The sequence below is a fragment of the Oncorhynchus mykiss genome, chromosome 4, assembly GCF_057628025.1.
Source record: "Oncorhynchus mykiss isolate SJ-2025 chromosome 4, ASM5762802v1, whole genome shotgun sequence".
NCBI lineage: Eukaryota > Metazoa > Chordata > Actinopteri > Salmoniformes > Salmonidae > Oncorhynchus > Oncorhynchus mykiss.
In genome coordinates, this window is record NC_143025.1 from 66,528,897 (window position 1) to 66,547,581 (window position 18,685).

At 42.9% G+C, this 18,685-nt stretch overlaps 1 pseudogene; it reads left to right on the forward strand.

The window, feature by feature from the left end:
* Positions 1-1,259: 1,259 nt before the first annotated feature.
* LOC110521049 (DNA helicase MCM9-like) lies at positions 1,260-18,437 on the forward strand (annotated as a pseudogene).
* Positions 18,438-18,685: the final 248 nt, after the last annotated feature.

Here is an 18,685-nt window from a genome sequence, read left to right on the forward strand (position 1 = left end):
AAAGGACTGTCCATCATTACTTTAAGACATGAAGGTCAGTCAATATGGAACATTTCAAGAACTTTGAAAGTTATTCACGCGCAGTCGCAAAAACCATCAAGAACTATGATGAAACTGGCTCTCATGAGGTCCGCCACAGGAATGGAAGACCCAGAGTTACTCCTGCTGCAGAGGATAAGTTCAATTGGGTTACCAGCCTCAGAAATTGCAGCCCAAATAAATGCTTCACAGAGCTCAAGGAATAGACACATCTCAACATCAACTGTTCAGAGGAGACTGTGTGAATCAGGCCTTTATGGTCGAAATGCTGCAAAGAAACCAGTACTAAAGGACACCAATAATAAGAAGAGACTTGCTTGGGGCAAGAAACATGAGCAATGGACATTAGACCGGTGGAAATTTGTCCTTTGGTCTGGAGTCCAAATTGGAGATTTCATTAGTGTCACATCCTGAACTTAGTTCCTTTTTCATGTCTCTGTTTTAGTTTGGTCAGAGCGTGAGTTGGAGTGGGCATTCTATGTTTTTGTTCTAGGTTTTGTATTTCTGTGTTTGGCCTGGTATGGTTCCCAATCAGAGGCAGCTGTCAAATGTTGTCTCTGATTGAGAACCATACTGCCTGTTTTCCCACTATGATTTGTGGGTAGTTATTTTCCGTTACAGTGTTTTCACCATATGGGACTGTTTCGGTTTTCCTTTATTCTCTTGTTTGTTTGTATTCAGGGTTCAGTTTATTAAAGGTATCATGAACACGTACCACGCTGCGCTTTGGTCTACTCCTTCTTCCACCAACGACAATCGTTACAATTAGGCTGCTGTCTGTAGTTATTTGCCTCAGTATATTTCATGATGTGTAACAGGGCAATGATGTGACCAATCTGTGATTTAGGGCATTATTATTTAGTAAGCATAATAAAGACCATTTCCAGCGGTGGTAATATCGCTAGAAGCTGATCCGTCGTCGGTATAGGGGAATCATTTTTATGTTCATGTAAGATTTAAATGGAGGAAGCTGAGACGAGAGCAGCGCTGCTTTTCTTTCGATCCAACGACACACTTAGCGAACCGTCTCTCTTCGCGGTGTTTTGGGATCTTCGGCCCTCTAGAGGGATTTTTTTCCGGCTTTGTTTAGTGACTTACTTCAATATATTTTTGTAAGTCACCAAAGTTGTTAGTGTTGACAAACACGTCTCTGCATACACCAGTTGTTTCTCCAGAATAGAACACACAAACTCTGGTCCACGCGCATTTGTTTGACGAGAATGCATCTCCTAGCGTACAGAACTGACGCATTCGTGCTAGCCGGACATACTATCACCAACCTGATAGATTGCTGTCCACATTTGCCTCTACTACCAATTTCACCATCAGTTTACTAGCCAGACACTACAGATGAGCCCTTTGGGTCTATATGAGATGTCATCTGGCTGCATAGATCATTGCATACATTACGCAGCTTGTTGCATTTAAAGCATATTCCACCCCTGCAGATCCATGACGTTGATAAACCTGAGCTGGTAGCTCTGATAGGGCAAGTGTTTGAGGCGTATGTAACAGAGCACCACACGACTGACATCATGCAGATCCTTCTGGCGCTTGATGAAGATGCCCACTACTCGGTGGTCAGCAACACCATGACACTATTCGAAGCCAACATGGAGGTGGGAGACTACTTTAACGCCTACCCCAGCGAGGGGTAGGCGTCAACATCTTCAACAACGCCCTTCACAGAGCCGCCAAGACGGTGTCAGTGAACTCAACACAGCAAGGCTGGCACAAGGTCAAACACCACCTGCATGCCCGAATCACAGGTAAGAGGCCCTTAACATAGAGATCCAATTATATTAGTAGAGGGACTATATTATAGACCCTCAAAGTTCCAGAATGGGGTGAAAATGGCAGCCATATTGGTCAGTGCAAAATCCAAACCAGCAGAGCTATGTTTGGCAGCGAAACAGTTCATTCAGTCTCATTTACTGCCTTTAAAAAAGCATAGCTGATATGGCTGACTTGCTTAAACAAATGTGGTTTCTACTGACAATTGAGATTAACAAACTATGGCATAAGGGGACAATGAGTGGATAAGAGGCTATCCGTAATTTTGATTAAGACTTTAATGAGCGAGCGAGAAGGGACGTAGTCAATGTTCAGCACTTTTGAAATGTACAGCGATAGAATTCAGAACGTGGGCCGTTCTTACAGTATTCTCCCTGTACACCGTAGGATAAATAAAGGGGGAATATAAGCAGACAATAAAAGCTCTTACAATATCCGACAATGGCATTTCTCTAAAACAGCCTATAGGCTGAATAAATGTGCACCACCAAGTCAGAACAGTAGGCTAAGTTATTAGGGGTAAAGGGAGCAAATTATTAGGGTGAGGCACATGAACTACTAACAGTTTACTGCACAACATACACTTAGTATTGCTTTCTTAGCTACCGTATAAAGTGCATTTGGAAAGTATTCAGACCCTTTGACTTTTTCCACATTTTCATACGTTGCACTCTTTTTGCATTAACTTTTTTGACTCATTACTTAAGCTGCTGCTATTCTTTATTATCTATCATGTTCCCTAGTCTCTTTATTCCTAGTTATATGTACAGTTCATTCGGAAAGTATTCAGACTGTCACGCCCTGGTCTTTATATTTTGTGTTTTCTTTATTATTTTGGTCAGGCCAGGGTGTGACATGGGTTTATTTATGTGGTGTGTTTTGTCTTGGGGTTTTCGTAGGTATTGGGATTGTGGTTTAGTGGGGTTCTCTAGCAAAGTCTATGGCTGTCTGGAGTGGTTCTCAATCAGAGGCAGGTGTTTATCGTTGTCTCTGATTGGGAACCATATTTAGGCAGCCATATTCTTTGAGTGTTTGGTGGGTGATTGTTCCTGTCTCAGTGTTTGTTGTCACCAGATAGGCTGTATAGGTTTTCACGTTACGTTGGTTGTTTTTGTATTGTTCGTGTTTTCTTCTTTATTAAATATGTATCAAGAATACCACGCTGCATTGTGGTCCGACTCCTTCACCTAAAGATAACCGTAACACAGACCCCTTTTTTAAAACATTTTGTTACGTTACAGCCTTATTCTAAAATGGATTAAATGAAAATAACAAATTAATCAATCTACACACTATACCCCATAATGACAAAGCGAAAACAGGTTTTCATATTGTTTTGCAAATGTATAAAAAAACAAAAACAGAAATACTTTATTTACATATGTTATATATACATATTTCAGTTTTTTTCTTTATACATTTGCAAAAATGTATAAAAACCTGTTTTTTCTTTGTCATTATGGGGTATTGTGTGTAGATTGATGAGGAAAAAATATATGTAATTATAACCTAAATGTGGAAAATGTCAAGAGGTTTGAATACTTCCAAATGCTCTGCACTCCCTGTCACATTACATAATTTATGCAGCAGCATACAGTGCAAGACATTTTTGGACTCACCTTGTTGTGTTTCATGTGAACAGGAAGGCCGTGCAGATGTCCTTCGTGTCTTCAAACGCTGTCATTTAAAGTTTGGCATTCTCTGGATTTATGGCGCTTTCAAGACAACTAGGAACTCTGAAAAAAATCAAGGTTGAATTATGACGTCAGTGATAGGGGCCCACGTTCCCGACTTGGAATTCCGAGTTGGATGACCGTTCCAAACTTATTTTCCCAGTCGGAACTTGTTTCTTTCAGAGTTTCAAGTTGTCTTGAACTCACTGAAGTCTGAGATTTACCAGTTCCGAATTTCCAGTTGTTTCAAACACGGAAGAAGTCATGCTGGATTGGCAGCGTGGCCAATGTTTATCCTTTTAAGCTTGGAAAAGAGACCCTTAAACCCAGACTTGGACCCACACACTCACTCCACTGAGTAGCAGGCTAGTGATTGCTTTGCAATGCTTGCAGTTAGCCACTGATTGCTTTCAAACCACTCATTACTGAATTTGCGATTTCCACCTTGTTGTGTAATGTTTATGTCCAACGGCCGATGAACACCGATCCATTTTATCTATAATTTATCTTCATATGACAAGGATTGAAAAGGATTTGACAGATTGTCGACTTCCTTCATGATGATTCACCATTCTTTTGTTCTGTTCCACTATTCCGACCAGCAAAATAAAGTTCTGAACCGCTTAGAACCAAAACAAAGTACCGGTTTAAACATTTTCCTGTGTCAGCCGTCCTAGGTCAACCTCCACACCTAATTACTTTAGCCATTGTGCACTGCAGTCTGGGGTCTCACTGGTACAGACAGCAGTGTTATAATTAGCCAGAGGATGCGCTTCAAAGGGCTCTTGGTGATGTAGCCGTGTGTGTTCTGCTGGGGAATGTTACTACTACACGGCAATGTTTAAGGTCAGACCAATATCTTTCTCCTCAGGGTATGCTGGGCTCTTTTGATGACTCGATGTTTTCAACATGTTGCTCGCTCGAAATACAAAGTATGTCTCTCTGTGGAGAGGACCGCTGTATGTGGGCTGCATCTTAAATCGGAGTTGTCTAATCTCACTGAGAAAATGGACAGGGCTTCATGTAAAAGCACTGAAGATGTGGACGTACAATGTGAATGCCATTTAAGATGCTAGATGGAGAGAGATGATATGTTCCGTGAGTCCATGATAGTATTTGGTGGGCTGGAATATTGCATTGGATCCACCATAAAGGCCTATTTTCCTTTTATATTTTGTCAGTGCGTGGGATGAAAGAAGAGCAATGTCACCTATTAAATCAAATCCAAATCCAATTTTATTTGCCACATGCAACGAATACAATGGGTGCAAACCTTACCGTGAAATGCTTCCTCGCAAGCAATGTTCCCTCCAAATGTTTTCATCACTGAGCACATTTCTATTCTGCTGAGTGCAAACTTGAACATTGTGAAAGTTCTGTGCAACTTCCAGGGCGAGTTTACTGTGAACACTGAGGCTGTACCCGATTTAAGTTAGTTATAACAGTGGTCAAGTAGGCTACTGTGGCTAATTGATCATAATGTAGGCCTACCAGAGCGACCTACCATCAAAAACAATCAAGAAAATGCATCCCATAACATTTTAACACGGAAATAGCTGTTCTATCATTCAGCCTACAGTAGCAGCCCATGTGTGGTGTTCAATGTAGGTCTACATTCCATGAGACTTTTGAAGAAAAGCTGCAGGGCTCGACATGAACCTGTTTATCCACTTGTGACTGAAAATCTTTTGATGCATAAAACAACTTTACAAAATAAAATGCATCATTATTCCCATACCGTTATTACACAGAATCAGACAAGTTATACTACCCTCTGCCTATTGGCTACTTAGTTTATTCATGCATATCTCAAAATACAACACTGCCTCTTTAAGACAAAAAAAAACCTCTTTACCTGACTCACTTTTCAAAGATGTCAAGAAATGTACACATTTTGTGCTCTTGTAGGAAGCAGTCACGCCCTCATTGCTGACTACAAATGATCTAGAAATGGGCTAATATCTCACTAACTAGCAAAGGATATGAACAAAAGTGCACACGTTGCTACATGTAGCTCTCACTTTGATCTCAAAAGAAACGCAATTTAATCACAACCGGTCATGCTGTAAAAACAGTTCAGTTCAAAGTGAATGGCACAGATCCATATATGGCAATGGTCTATTTCTGATTGTTTATGGCACACCGGTCTGTGTAGAGTTCGGGCCTGAGTCGTGCAGTGTCAATGCAATACAATCCTACACCGATGTGTCCTGCCTACAACAAAATATATTGCATAGTTCGTATTGCATATTAAATATTGCATAGTTCGTTTTGGTTTCGATATGTTGCATTGAAAGTGGGTAATATTGTGTTGATTCGATCACAATTCGATCACAATTCCCACAGGAAAGGGAAACATTGATAGTGTTAACTAACATGGAAAACTTTAGTTTAAGTGCTTCTCTGTGCGGGCTGATATTTGTTCTGCACCGCAGTCCCGGGGAGCTGCCCAGTGGTGGAAAAAGTACTAATGATCATACTTGAGTAAAAGTAAAGATACCTTAATAGAAAATTACTAAACTAAAAGAGAAGTCACCCAGTAAAATGCTACTTGAGTAAAGGTCTAAACGTATTTGGTTTTAAATATACTTACGTATCAAAAGTAAATGGAATTGCTAAAATGTATTTAAGTATCAAAAGTAAAAGTATAAGTCATTTCAAATTCCCTATATAAAGCAATCCAGACAGCACCATTTTCTATATTTTTTTTAAATTGATGGATAGCCAGGGGCACACTCCAACACCCAGACATCATTTACAAACGAAGCATTTGTGTTTAGTGAGTCTGCCAGATCAGAGGCAGTAGAGGTGACCAGGGATGTTCTCTTGATTAGTGTGTGAATTGGACCATTTTCCTGTCAAAATGTAACAGGGAAAATGTATTTAGTAAAAAGTACATTATTTTCATTAGGAATGTAGTGAAGTAAAAGTAAAAGTTGCCAAAAATATAAATAATAAAGTAAAGTATAGATACCCCAAAAACTACTTAAGTAGTACTTTAAAGCATTTTTATTTTTACCCCGTAAGCGCGCAGCTTAGTGGGAACATTGCTTACAAGCCCTTAACCAATAATGCAGTTTTTTTTTTAAGTAAGTAAGAAAATATTTTCACAAAAAATACATTAAAAAAATAAAAAATTGTAACACAATAAAATAACGGTAACGAGGCTATATACAGGGGGCACCGGTAACGAGTCCATATGCGGGGGTACAGGTTAATCAAGGTAATTGAGGTCATATGTACACTACCGTTTTTGAAAGAAAAGCAAACATTTTTGTCCATTAAAAGAACATCAAATTGATCAGAAATACAGTGTAGACATTGTTAATGTTGTAAATGTACTATTGTAGCTGGAAACAGCTGATTTTTTATGGATAATCTACAATATCTACAGAGGCCCATTATCAGCAACAATCACTCCTGTGTTCCAATGGCATGTTGTGTTAGCTAATCCAAGTTGATCATTTTAAAAGGCTAATTGATCATTAGAAAACCCCTTTTGCAATTATGTTAGCACAGCTGAAAACTGTTCTGATTAAAGATGCAATACAACTGGCCTTCTTTAGACTAGTTGAGTATCTGGAGCATCAGCATTTGTGGGTTTGATTACAGACTCAAGATGTAAGCGATCTCTCCTCAATACAAGAGTGGGTAGAGATCCCCATCTGGTGGTGTATATTGAGCATGACAAGTAATGCTGAACTTGAGCACATGACGGCACACATTTAGTCCCTTGTACTCCAGGACCTTGGTCACACTGGTGCGGATGACCGTGTCTGTTACGAACAGGAAGTGACCCGCGTTCCGAGACTTGGGGATGTTGGTGCAGTTGTATTATCAATTTTGATTTAAAGTCTGCTGAATGTGTCATCATGCCTCAGATCTTCCTCTGTGTCCAGAGCTCACCAGGGAGAACATCCCCAAGTCTCGGAATGCGGGTCACTTCCTGTTCGTAACAGACACGGTCATCCGCACCAGTGTGACCAAGGTCCTGGAGTACAAGGGACTAAATGTGTGCCGTCATGTGCTCTAAGTGCCGTCCTTGCAAACCGACTTGCCCACCTACTGCCGGATGGAGCTCCCACCTACTGCCGGATGGAGCTCCCACCTACTGCCGGATGGAGCTCCCAACTACTGCCCCAACCAGGACCTCTGCAACTCCAAGTTCACCTGCCACCAAGTTCACCTACCCAGCAGCTTGCAGGGACTAACCACAGATTAAGATTCATGAGCAGGTGATTGACTGGCTGGGGGACAAGGGGCTGTAGCTCTGTTTTACACATTGCACAACCCTACTGTGGGTTGAAGGTGGAATAGCCTGTTAAATAACATCTGCAAACAGAAATTGTAAGCCTATATTTGATCAGACTGCGGCCCCCCTTTCCCTGCTGATCTGGGTGTCCAGGTTCAGGCTGTCTGTGGGCAGTATTCCATGGTGGTCATTCTGGAGGATGATCTGGTGGACAGCTGTAAATCAGGTAACACTGGTCACTATGACTTCACTTCCCACTGGGCACAGATGTCAATTCAATGTCTATTCCACGTTGGTTCAACATAACTTGATTCAACCAGTGTGTGCCCAGTGGGTTATCACTATGATGCAGTATTACAGTTGGCGTCACAGTGTGATTTGTTACATAAAGGATGTTGTCATATTATGGGATTTTTTTTAAACAACTATTTGTTTTGCAGAGGTGACATCATTATGTTGCCAGGTAGATTGTGACATCACTGAGTATTGGAATTCCACAGTGTGATGTGTGACCAATGATGTCATAATACTGTATGATATATGGATGTTACATTGGGGTGTAATTTTGTTTATGATAACATCACAATACTGTATGATTGGCTTTCACCCAAGATGAAGTCATAATAGATGAATAGGAGTCTTTTTTAATGAATAGGAATGTTTTTAAAGGGATTAGTGACATCACAATGAATTTAGTGGATTTAGTGTTGAAAGCCAACTTTATTGAAGTGAACAATGAGCAGACCATGGCAGCTCTGGTCCTAGAGGACATGCAGAAGGAGTTTGACTAGCTCTGGGACAATTGTAAACATGACCCTATAGCTGGTACATAGAAACTAACTGTTGCCATATAGATTTAAATACTACTTTTACATTTATTTAATAGTCATTATTACCTGATAAATACTATGAGATGAGATGGACATGAAGAGTTTATGGAATTTGATTGGTGTTCTTTTTCCATTCCGAAGGCAGGAAGCAGATTCTCATGAGTCTGTGCCCACGGGTGTTTGGAATGTACGTAGTTAAGTTATCTGTTGCTATGGTGTTAGCCGGTGGGGTGCAAAGAATAGATCCCTCTGGAACAAAGGTAAGAGGTATGTATCCTTGTTCTAAACATGGGCCCATTTCTCTCACATACAGTTGAAGTTGGAAGTTTACATACACCTTAGCCAAATACATTAAACTCAGTTTTTCACAATGCCTGACATTTATTCCTAGTAAAAAAATCCCTGTCTTAGGTCAGTTAGGATCACCACTTTATTTTAAGAATGTGAAATGTCAGAATAATAGTAGAGATAATTAATTATTCTGCTTTTATTTCTTTCATCACATTTCCAGTGGGTTAGAAGTTTACATACACTCAATTAGTATTTGATAGCATTGCCTATAAATTATTTAACTTGGGTCAAACGCTTCAGGTAGCCTTCCACAAGCTTCCCACAATATGTTAGGTAAATTTTGGCTCCTGACAGAGCTGATGTAACGGAGTCAGATTTGTAGGCCTCCTTGCTCGCACAAGCTTTTTCAGTTCTGCAGGATTGAGGTCAGGGCTTTGTGATGGCCACTCCAATACCTTGATTTTGTTGTCCTTAAGCCATTTTGCCACAACTTTGAAAGTATGCTTGGGGTCATTGTCAATTTGGAAGACCCATTTGCAACCAAGCTTTAACTTCCTGACCGAAGTCTTGAGATGTTGCTTCAATATATCCACACAATTGTCCTTCGTCATGATGCTAACTATTTTGTGAAGTGCACCAGTCCCTCCTGCAGCAAAGCACCCCCACAACATGATGCTGATACTCCCGTGCTTCATGGTTGGGATGGTGTTCTTCGGCTTATATCCTCCCCCTTTTTCCTTCACACATAACGATGGTCATTATGGCCAAAAAGTTTTATTTTTGTTTCATCAGACCAGAGGACATTTCTCCAAAAAGTACGATCTTTGTCCCCATGTGCAGTTGCAAACCGTAGTCTGTTTTTTATGGCGGTTTTGGAGCAGTGGCTTCATCCTTGCTGAGCGGCCTTTCAGGTTATGTCAATATAGGACTCATTTTACTGTGGAAATAGATACATTTGTACCTGTTTCCTCCAGCATCTTCACAAGGTCCTTTGCTGTTGTTCTGGGATTGATTTGCACTTTTTGCACCAAAGTACGTTCATCTCTAGGAGACAGAATGCGTATCCTTCCTGAGCGGTATGACGGCTGCGTGGTCCCATTGTGTTTATACTTGCGTACTATTGTTTGTACAGATGAATGTGGTATCTTCAGGCATTTGGAAATTGCTCCCAAGGATGAACCAGACTTGTGGAGGTCTCCAATTTTTTTTGCTGAGGTATTGGCTGATTTCTTTTGATTTTCCCATGATGTCAAGCAAAGAGGCACTGAGTATGGAGGTAGGCCTTGAAATACATCCACAGGTACACCTCCAATTGACTCAAATGATGTCAATTAGCCTATCAGAAGCTTCTAAAGCCATGACATCATCTTCTGGAATTTTCCAAGCTGTTTAAAGGCACAGTCAACTTAGTGTATATAAACTTCTGACCGATGGTATTGTGATACAGTGAATTATAAGATAAATAATCTGTCTGTAAACAATTGTTGGGAAAATTACTTGTGTCATGCACAAAGTAGATGTCCTAACTGACTTGCCAAAACTATAATTTGTGGAGTGGTTGAAAAACAAGTTTTAATGACTCCAACCTAAGTGTATGTAAACTTCCGACTTCAACTGTATCTTATATACTGCAAATAACCGTGTCCATGTTAATATCTGATTCTAGATCTGTTAAAATGCTGCTAAAATCACTCCCCTCTCAGTCCTCACTGCTGGGATCTTTCTCCTTCCGCAGGTCTGTCTGCCCTCTGCTGGTGCATCTGATACAGTGCACTTTGCTTCGAAGAATCCATGAAATAACCACTTATAGTAGTAAAAAATGCAGTGTGTGTCACGGTGGCAGCCGTGAAGGACTCTTGGGAGTGGCATCTAGAGGCAGGAGCTCTGTTGTTCAACAGCGTCAAAGAGCACGACCGCACCAGTATCCACGGAACCATGGAGAAGCAGACCATCACCGTGGCCAAGGTGCAGGGTAAAGAAAATACACTTTTTATATGTATATAGTCATAATACAATTCCAGAGGGCGGTTCTATAAAGCCTCTTGCTCTACTGCATAGAATTCCTATCTTGCACTCAAAATTGGTCTTTACTTCTGTTGTGGGTTGAGAGTTAGACATGTCGAACACGATAATGTCAGTAGGCATTAAAAAGATAATGACATAATGACACATAATGCGTCTTTCTATTTCCTTCATTGATTTTTTTGTCGTCTAATTCCCTCTGTATTTCCCTCTGTATTTCCCTATGTATTTCCCTCTGTATTTCCGTCTGTATTTCCCTCTGTATTTCCCTCTGTATTTCCCTCTGTATTTCCCTCTGTATTTCCCTCTGTCTTTCCCAGCATTGTGTGTAAACTGAACACCGGGACAACCATCTTGGCAGCATCCGACCCGTAAGGGCCAGGAGGACCCCAACGTGCCTGTGTCGGTCAACGTGGCCCTTGCCAGATCCCTGTTCAGCCGTTTTGACCTGGTCCTGGTCCTACTGGGTGTTAGAGATTGATTCAGACCTGGAAAACCATGTGGTAGGACTCTCCGGGCAATTAATGACATAGGATCAGTTGAAGTACAGAACAGGGATCAAATAAAACCATCTCTCTAGAAGTGGAGTGTAATAGCACTGCTCTTAGTGCCTGAGATTTCCACCAATTACAGAGGAGAATCACTGGGATATGATATCGGTAAGTTAAGCTACGCTACGCTGCAAATTAGACTTGAGACCTCGTCTGGTCTCTTCCCCGGAAACCAGCACATGATGATTTGCATAATATAATTCCCACACTACTTGCATGAGGAAGAGCTATGTTGAATAAAAGCCAATGATGTATACCCTCTACGTCATCGCCCCAGTTTAATTGGTGCTCTGTGTCATTATCAAGACGACCACTCAGAGCTGTGGTTACTGAAGGCCGGGTCCTACTCATTAGGGAAAAATGTAGCAAAAAATGTTTTGCAACTGAAAACAATTCTTAATAAACAAGTTCAGGTAGTCCCTTCCTGTTTTCAGTCCTTCTGTCTGGTGACTTGTAAGTAATAATTTCACGGTTGTATTTTAAGGTTGTATTCGGCACATGTGACAAATGCAAATTTGATTTGATAATGAATACGACCCTGATAATAATAACGCCTTCATCTGCCCTCCAGGAGCTCCCAGCCAGTCATAGGAGTCTCTGTGGTGCATGGAGAAGATGAAGGCCTATTTCTGCCTTACTGGCCTTCTGAGGAGGCCAACTCCATTCTGTCCAGAGGCTACTACCAGTTGCAGAAGCAAAGCGACAGCAGGAACGCAGCCCACACCACTGACCGCATGCAGGAGAGCCTCAGCCGCCTCACAGAGCGCGGGACAAATATAATATCATTATTTTCCTTCTGCACTCAATTAGGTTTAGTTAATTTACTAAGGTGTTTAGTATTTACTGAAACTGTAATAATTCATATTTAGAATAATATTTATTATACGAATGTTTTATACTATAGTCGTTCATATGTGATCAAACAGCGTATTATGTTTCCCTTGGTCCCTTGCAGCACGTGCCAGGTTGATGTTTCCATGTGGAGGATGCTGTTGTTGAGGTCTCTGTCACGGAGTGCACTACGCAGCTAGGAAACCGTGATATGACGTCACATTTTGCAATTTCATTGAGTGTAATGTCATTAGCCCAACACTTCATGACACGCATCACATGAAATGGAAATGGAAAGGCAAGTGTCTGGGAGATTGGTTGTGTGTCTGAGCCTTAGGGGGCGCTCTCCTGGGAGATAGAAATGCTCTGCACATGTCATTTCCTGACAACCCCAGTCAGCAGTACCAGACACAGTGTCAGTTCGTTCTGGAGGGACTCCAGCTCCTGCACATCCTCAACAAGGAGATGGACAGGCTCTCAAGGTGAGACGATGAGCGCGAGTTATAATTGTGGAGACTCAAAGGACAACGTTTTGTGGTGTATGAACCTATGCAGAACTGGAAAATGGGAAACCTGTCAAGAGTACGAAATGCCCAGACTAAGCACACACACATACTATTTTCAAACTACACTGAACAAATTATATAAATGCAACATGCAGCAATTTCAAAGGTTTTACTGAGTTACAGTTCATATATGGAAATCAGTCAATTGTAATACATTCATTAGGCCCTAATCTATGGATTTCACATAACTGGGAATACAGTTGGTCACAGATACCTTTTTTTTTTAAAGGTAGAAATGTGGATCAGAAAACCAGTCAGTATCTGGTGTGACCTTTATTTGCCTCATGCAGCACGACACATCTCCTTCACATAGAGTTGATCAGGCTGTTGATTGTGTCCTGTGAAATGTTGTCCCACTCCTCTTCAATGGCTGTGCGAAGTTTCTGGATATTGGAACTGGAACACGCTGTCATACACATCGATCCAGAGCATCCCAAAGACGTATCTGGTTCGTATGCAAGCCATGGAAGAATTGGGACATTATGAGCTTCCGCAAATTGTGTAAAGATCCTTGCGACATGGTATCGTGCATTATCATGCTAAAACATGGGCTGATGGCGGCGGATGAATGGCATGACAATGGGCCTCAGGATCTTGTCACGGTATTTCTGTGCATTCAAATTGCCATCGATAAAATGCAATTCTGTTTGTTGTTGTTTCTCTGTTCACAACGTTGACATCAACAAACTGCTAACCCACACAACGCCATACACGCTGCCTGCTATCTACCCGGTACAGTTGAAACTGGGATTCATCTGTGAAGATTACACTTCTCCAGCATGCCAGTGACCATTGAAGGTGAGTATTTGCCCACTGAAGTCGCTTACGACACACCGAACTGCAGTCAGGCCAAGACCCTGGTAAGGATGACGAGCACACAGATGAGCTTCCCTGAGAGGGGTTCTGTTAGAGTAGCCTTTTATTGTCCCCAGCACAAGGTGAACCTATGTAATGATCATGCTGTTTAATCATATTCTTGATATGCCACACCTGTCAGGTGGATGAATTATCTTGGCAAATGAGAAATTCTCACTAACAGGGATGTGAACAAATTTGTGCACAACATTTGAGAGAAATAAGCTTTTTGTGCGTATGGAACATTTCTGGGATCTTTAATTTCAGCTCATGAAACATGGGACCAACACTTTACATGTTGCGTTTATATTTTTGTTCAGTATAAATCCCACTTATCAGAAGCATCAGAAGCCTCCTCCCTAAGTTTGTTTTACTCACTACTTTAGCACACTCTGCTAACCCTGATGTCCTTGCCGTGTCTGAATCCTGGCTCAGGAAGGCCAACAAAAATTCTGAGATTTCCATACCCAACTATAACATTTTCCGTCAAGATAGAACTGCCAAAGGGGAGTTGCAGTCTACTGCAGAGATAGCCTGCAAAGTAATGTTATACTTTCCAGGTCGATACCCAAACAGTTCGAACTACTAATTTTAAAAATTACTCCAGAAATAAGTCTCTCACTGTTGCCGCCTGCTACCGACCCCCCTCAGCTCCCAGCTGTGCCCTGGACACCATTTGTGAGTTGATCGCCCCCCATCTAGCTTCAGAGTTTGTTCTGTTAGGTGACCTAAACTGGGATATGCTTAACACCCCGGCAGTCCTACAATCTAAGCTAGATGCCCTCAATCTCACACAAATCATCAAGGAACCCACCAGGTACAACCCTAAATCTGTAAACAAGGGCACCCTCATAGACGTCATCCTGACCAACTGGCCCTCCAAATACACCTCCGCTGTCTTCAATCAGGATCTCAGCGATCACTGCCTCATTGCCTGTATCCGCTACGGATCCGCAGTCAAACGACCACCCCTCATCACTGTCAAACGCTCCCTAAAACACTTCTGCGAGCAGTCCTTTCTAATCGACCTCGCCCGGGTATCCTGGAAGGATATTGACCTCATCCCGTCAGTTGAGGATGCCTAGTCATTCTTTAAAAGTAACTTCCTCACCATTTTAGATGAGCATGCTCCGTTCAAAAAATGCAGAACTAAGAACAGATACAGCCCTTGGTTCACTCCAGACCTGACTGCCCTCGACCAGCACAAAAACATCCTGTGGCGGACTGCAATAGCATCGAATAGTCCCCGCGATATGCAACTGTTCAGGGAAGTCAGGAACCAATACACGCAGTCAGTCAGGAAAGCAAAGGCCAGCTTCTTCAGGCAGAAATTTGCATCCTGTAGCTCTAACTCCAAAAAGTTCTGGGACACTGTAAAGTCCATGGAGAACAAGAGCACCTCCTCCCAGCTGCCCACTGCACTGAGGCTAGGTAACACAGTCACTACCGATAAATCCATGATTATCGAAAACTTCAACAAGCATTTCTCAACGGCTGGCCATGCCTTCCTCCTAGCTACTCCAACCTCGGCCAACAGCTCCGCCCCCCCACCCCCCCGCAGCTACTCGCCCAAGCCTCTCCATGTTCTCCTTTATCCAAATCCAGATAGCAGATGTTCTGAAAGAGCTGCAAAACCTGGACCCGTACAAATCAGCTGGGCTTGACAATCTGGACCCTCTATTTCTGAAACTATCCGCCGCCATTGTCGCAACCCCTATTACCAGCCTGTTCAACCTCTCTTTCATATCGTCTGAGATCCCCAAGGATTGGAAAGCTGCCGCAGTCATCCCCCTGTTCAAAGGGGGTGACACCCTTGACCCAAACTGTTGCAGACCTATATCCATCCTGCCCTGCCTATCTAAGGTCTTTGAAAGCCAAGTCAACAAACAGGTCACTGACTATCTCGAATCCCACCGTACCTTCTCCGCTGTGCAATCTGGTTTCCGAGCCGGTCACGGGTGCACCTCAGCCACGCTCAAGGTACTAAACGATATCATAACCGCCATCGATACAAAACAGTACTGTGCAGCCGTCTTCATCGACCTGGCCAAGGCTTTCGACTCTGTCAATCACCATATTCTTATCGGCAGACTCAGTAGCCTCGGTTTTTCTAATGACTGCCTTGCCTGGTTCACCAACTACTTTGCAGACAGAGTTCAGTGTGTCAAATCGGAGGGCATGCTGTCCGGTCCTCTGGCAGTCTCTATGGGCGTGCCACAGGGTTCAATTCTCGGGCCGACTCTTTTCTCTGTATATATCAATGATGTTGCTCTTGCTGCGGGCGATTCACTGATCCACCTCTACGAAGACGACACCATTCTGTATACTTCCGGCCCGTCCTTGGACACTGTGCTATCTAACCTCCAAACGAGCTTCAATGCCATACAACACTCCTTCCGTGGCTTCCAACTGCTCTTAAATGCTAGTAAAACCAAATGCATGCTTTTCAACCGTTCGCTTCCTGCACCCGCACGCCCGACTAGCATCACCACCCTGGATGGTTCCGACCTAGAATATGTGGACATCTATAAGTACCTAGGTGTCTGGCTAGACTGTAAACTCTCCTTCCAGACTCATATAAAACATCTCCAATCTAAAATCAAATCTAGAGTCGGCTTTCTATTCCACAACAAAGCCTCCTTCACTCACGCCGCCAAACTTATGCTAGTAAAACTGACTATCCTACCGATCCTCGACTTCGGCGATGTCATCTACAAAATAGCTTCCAATACTCTACTCAGCAAACTGGATGCAGTTTATCACAGTGCCATCCGTTTTGTTACTAAAGCACCTTATACCACCCACCACTGTGACCTGTATGCTCTAGTCGGCTGGCCCTCGCTACATATTCGTCGCCAGACCCACTGGCTTCAGGTCATCTACAAGTCCATGCTAGGTAAAGCTCCGCCTTATCTCAGTTCACTGATCACGATGGCAACACCCACCCGTAGCACGCGCTCCAGCAGGTGTATCTCACTGATCATCCCTAAAGCCAACACCTCATTTGGCCGCCTTTCGTTCCAGTTCTCTGCTACCTGTGACTGGAACAAATTGCAAAAATCGCTGAAGTTGGAGACTTTTATCTCCCTCACCAACTTCAAACATCTGCTATCCAAGCAGCTAACTGATCCCTGCAGCTGTACATAGTCTATCGGTAAATAGCCCACCCAATTTTACCTACCTCATCCCCATAGTGTTTATATTTATTTACTTTCTGCTCTTTTGCACACCAATATCTACATCTACCTGTACATGACCATCTGATCATTTATCACTCCAGTGTTAATCTGCAAAATTTGTATTATTCGCCTACCTCCTCATACCTTTTGCACACAATGTATATAGATTTTTTTTTCTACTGTGTTATTGACTTAATTGTTAATTGTTTACTCCATGTGTAACTCTGTGTTGTCTGTTCACACTGCTATGCTTTATCTTGGCCAGGTCGCAGTTGCAAATGAGAACTTGTTCTCAACTAGCCTACCTGGTTAAATAAAGGTGAAATAAAAAATTAAAAAACTTTATAACATCTCCCCACCAACATATTATCTCTGAACCCTAGCCCAGTGAAAATACTGAATACAATTCTCCGTGAAGGATTAAGAATTCCCTCTCATACACAGTGAGTCATTGTGCTTTCTTTAGGCTGCAGAATAATGAGCCATGCTCCCCTAAAGTAGAACAGAAAAATGTACTCCTCTGCACAACACAGTGATCTGAGCATTGGTTGTCATTACGTAGAGAAGAGCTCTAACGCTCCAATAAGGGGTCCGGGGCGCTCTGACATCACCACAGACTCAGAGAGTGGACTGGACTGGTTCCACTCACTGGCCAGCCCAGTGGGGGAAGGAGACACCACCTCACCCATCATCACCTCACCCATTACAACATCCACACAGCACAACCGCAACATCCACACAAGATAACCACAACTCTTCCTCAAAGCAGGCCCAAAACCTGCCATCTAGACCATCTAGAGCAGGCCTTCTCCACAGACTCCCTGCCCTCCCACAGCACACCTCGAGCAGGGAAGAAATGCAACTCAAAGAAGAACTATGTCCCTTGTAACCTTCCGTCTGGAGACCAAGACCCCTCTGATACTGTGGGGGCATGGGGAGAAGAACTGCACTCTTCACAGGTTTCACATTTAAGGCAAGAGAGAATATGTCCCACACTAAACCTCTCCCCTTATCCTGACAGCTCAGACTTTCACACAGAGAATAGAGGTCCACATAGCAAAGCAAACCCAGAGAACAGAGACAATCATAACATAGCTTCTTCTGCTACAGAGAAAGACAGAACAGAAAAGGGAGAGTGAGAAACAGTGTTACAAAGACAGGCCAGCAGAGGGCAGCAGTGCAGCCAAGAAGTCGAGACTGAGGGTTCAGTCTGATGATAAATACTTTTTCACTGAGGTGTCATGTTACCTGAGCCCAGAGGTCAGTGGTCCCAGGGCAGAGGGTGGTGGTGGTAGTGGGGGGGATCAGAAACGCCAGCAGCTGCTGAGCAGACCAAGCAGTATGGCTCCAGGTGAGAACAGAAGTACATCAACAACCCCCACAGAGCCACCACCACCCCCATTACAGCCAGACCACCCAAAGCCCACTGTGGCGGCCTCTACCCTGGCCAAACTCTCCAGGTTCTCCTTCACAACCACAAAAGGCCAGGGTGTTTACAACCCCAAAAACAACTCCTACATCAGGGGCTCAGGTAACCTCCTCCATAGAGCTTAAAGCAGGGCAACAGGACACAAGGACACAAGCTATCACATACAGCAGAGGACAGGGACGCAAGCTAAAGCCTCTACAGAGGATAGGACAAAGGCAAGGGTTAGTGGAGGCAAAGACTTAAAGCAGTCAACAGTAAGGGCCAGACCCCTGCTGGAGATTCTGCTGCCAACCCTAAAAAGAGGAAGTGTTTTGAGCTGGGCTTTTCTCTGGCTTCTCTATGTTCTGCTCCTCCAACTTCGATGATGATGATT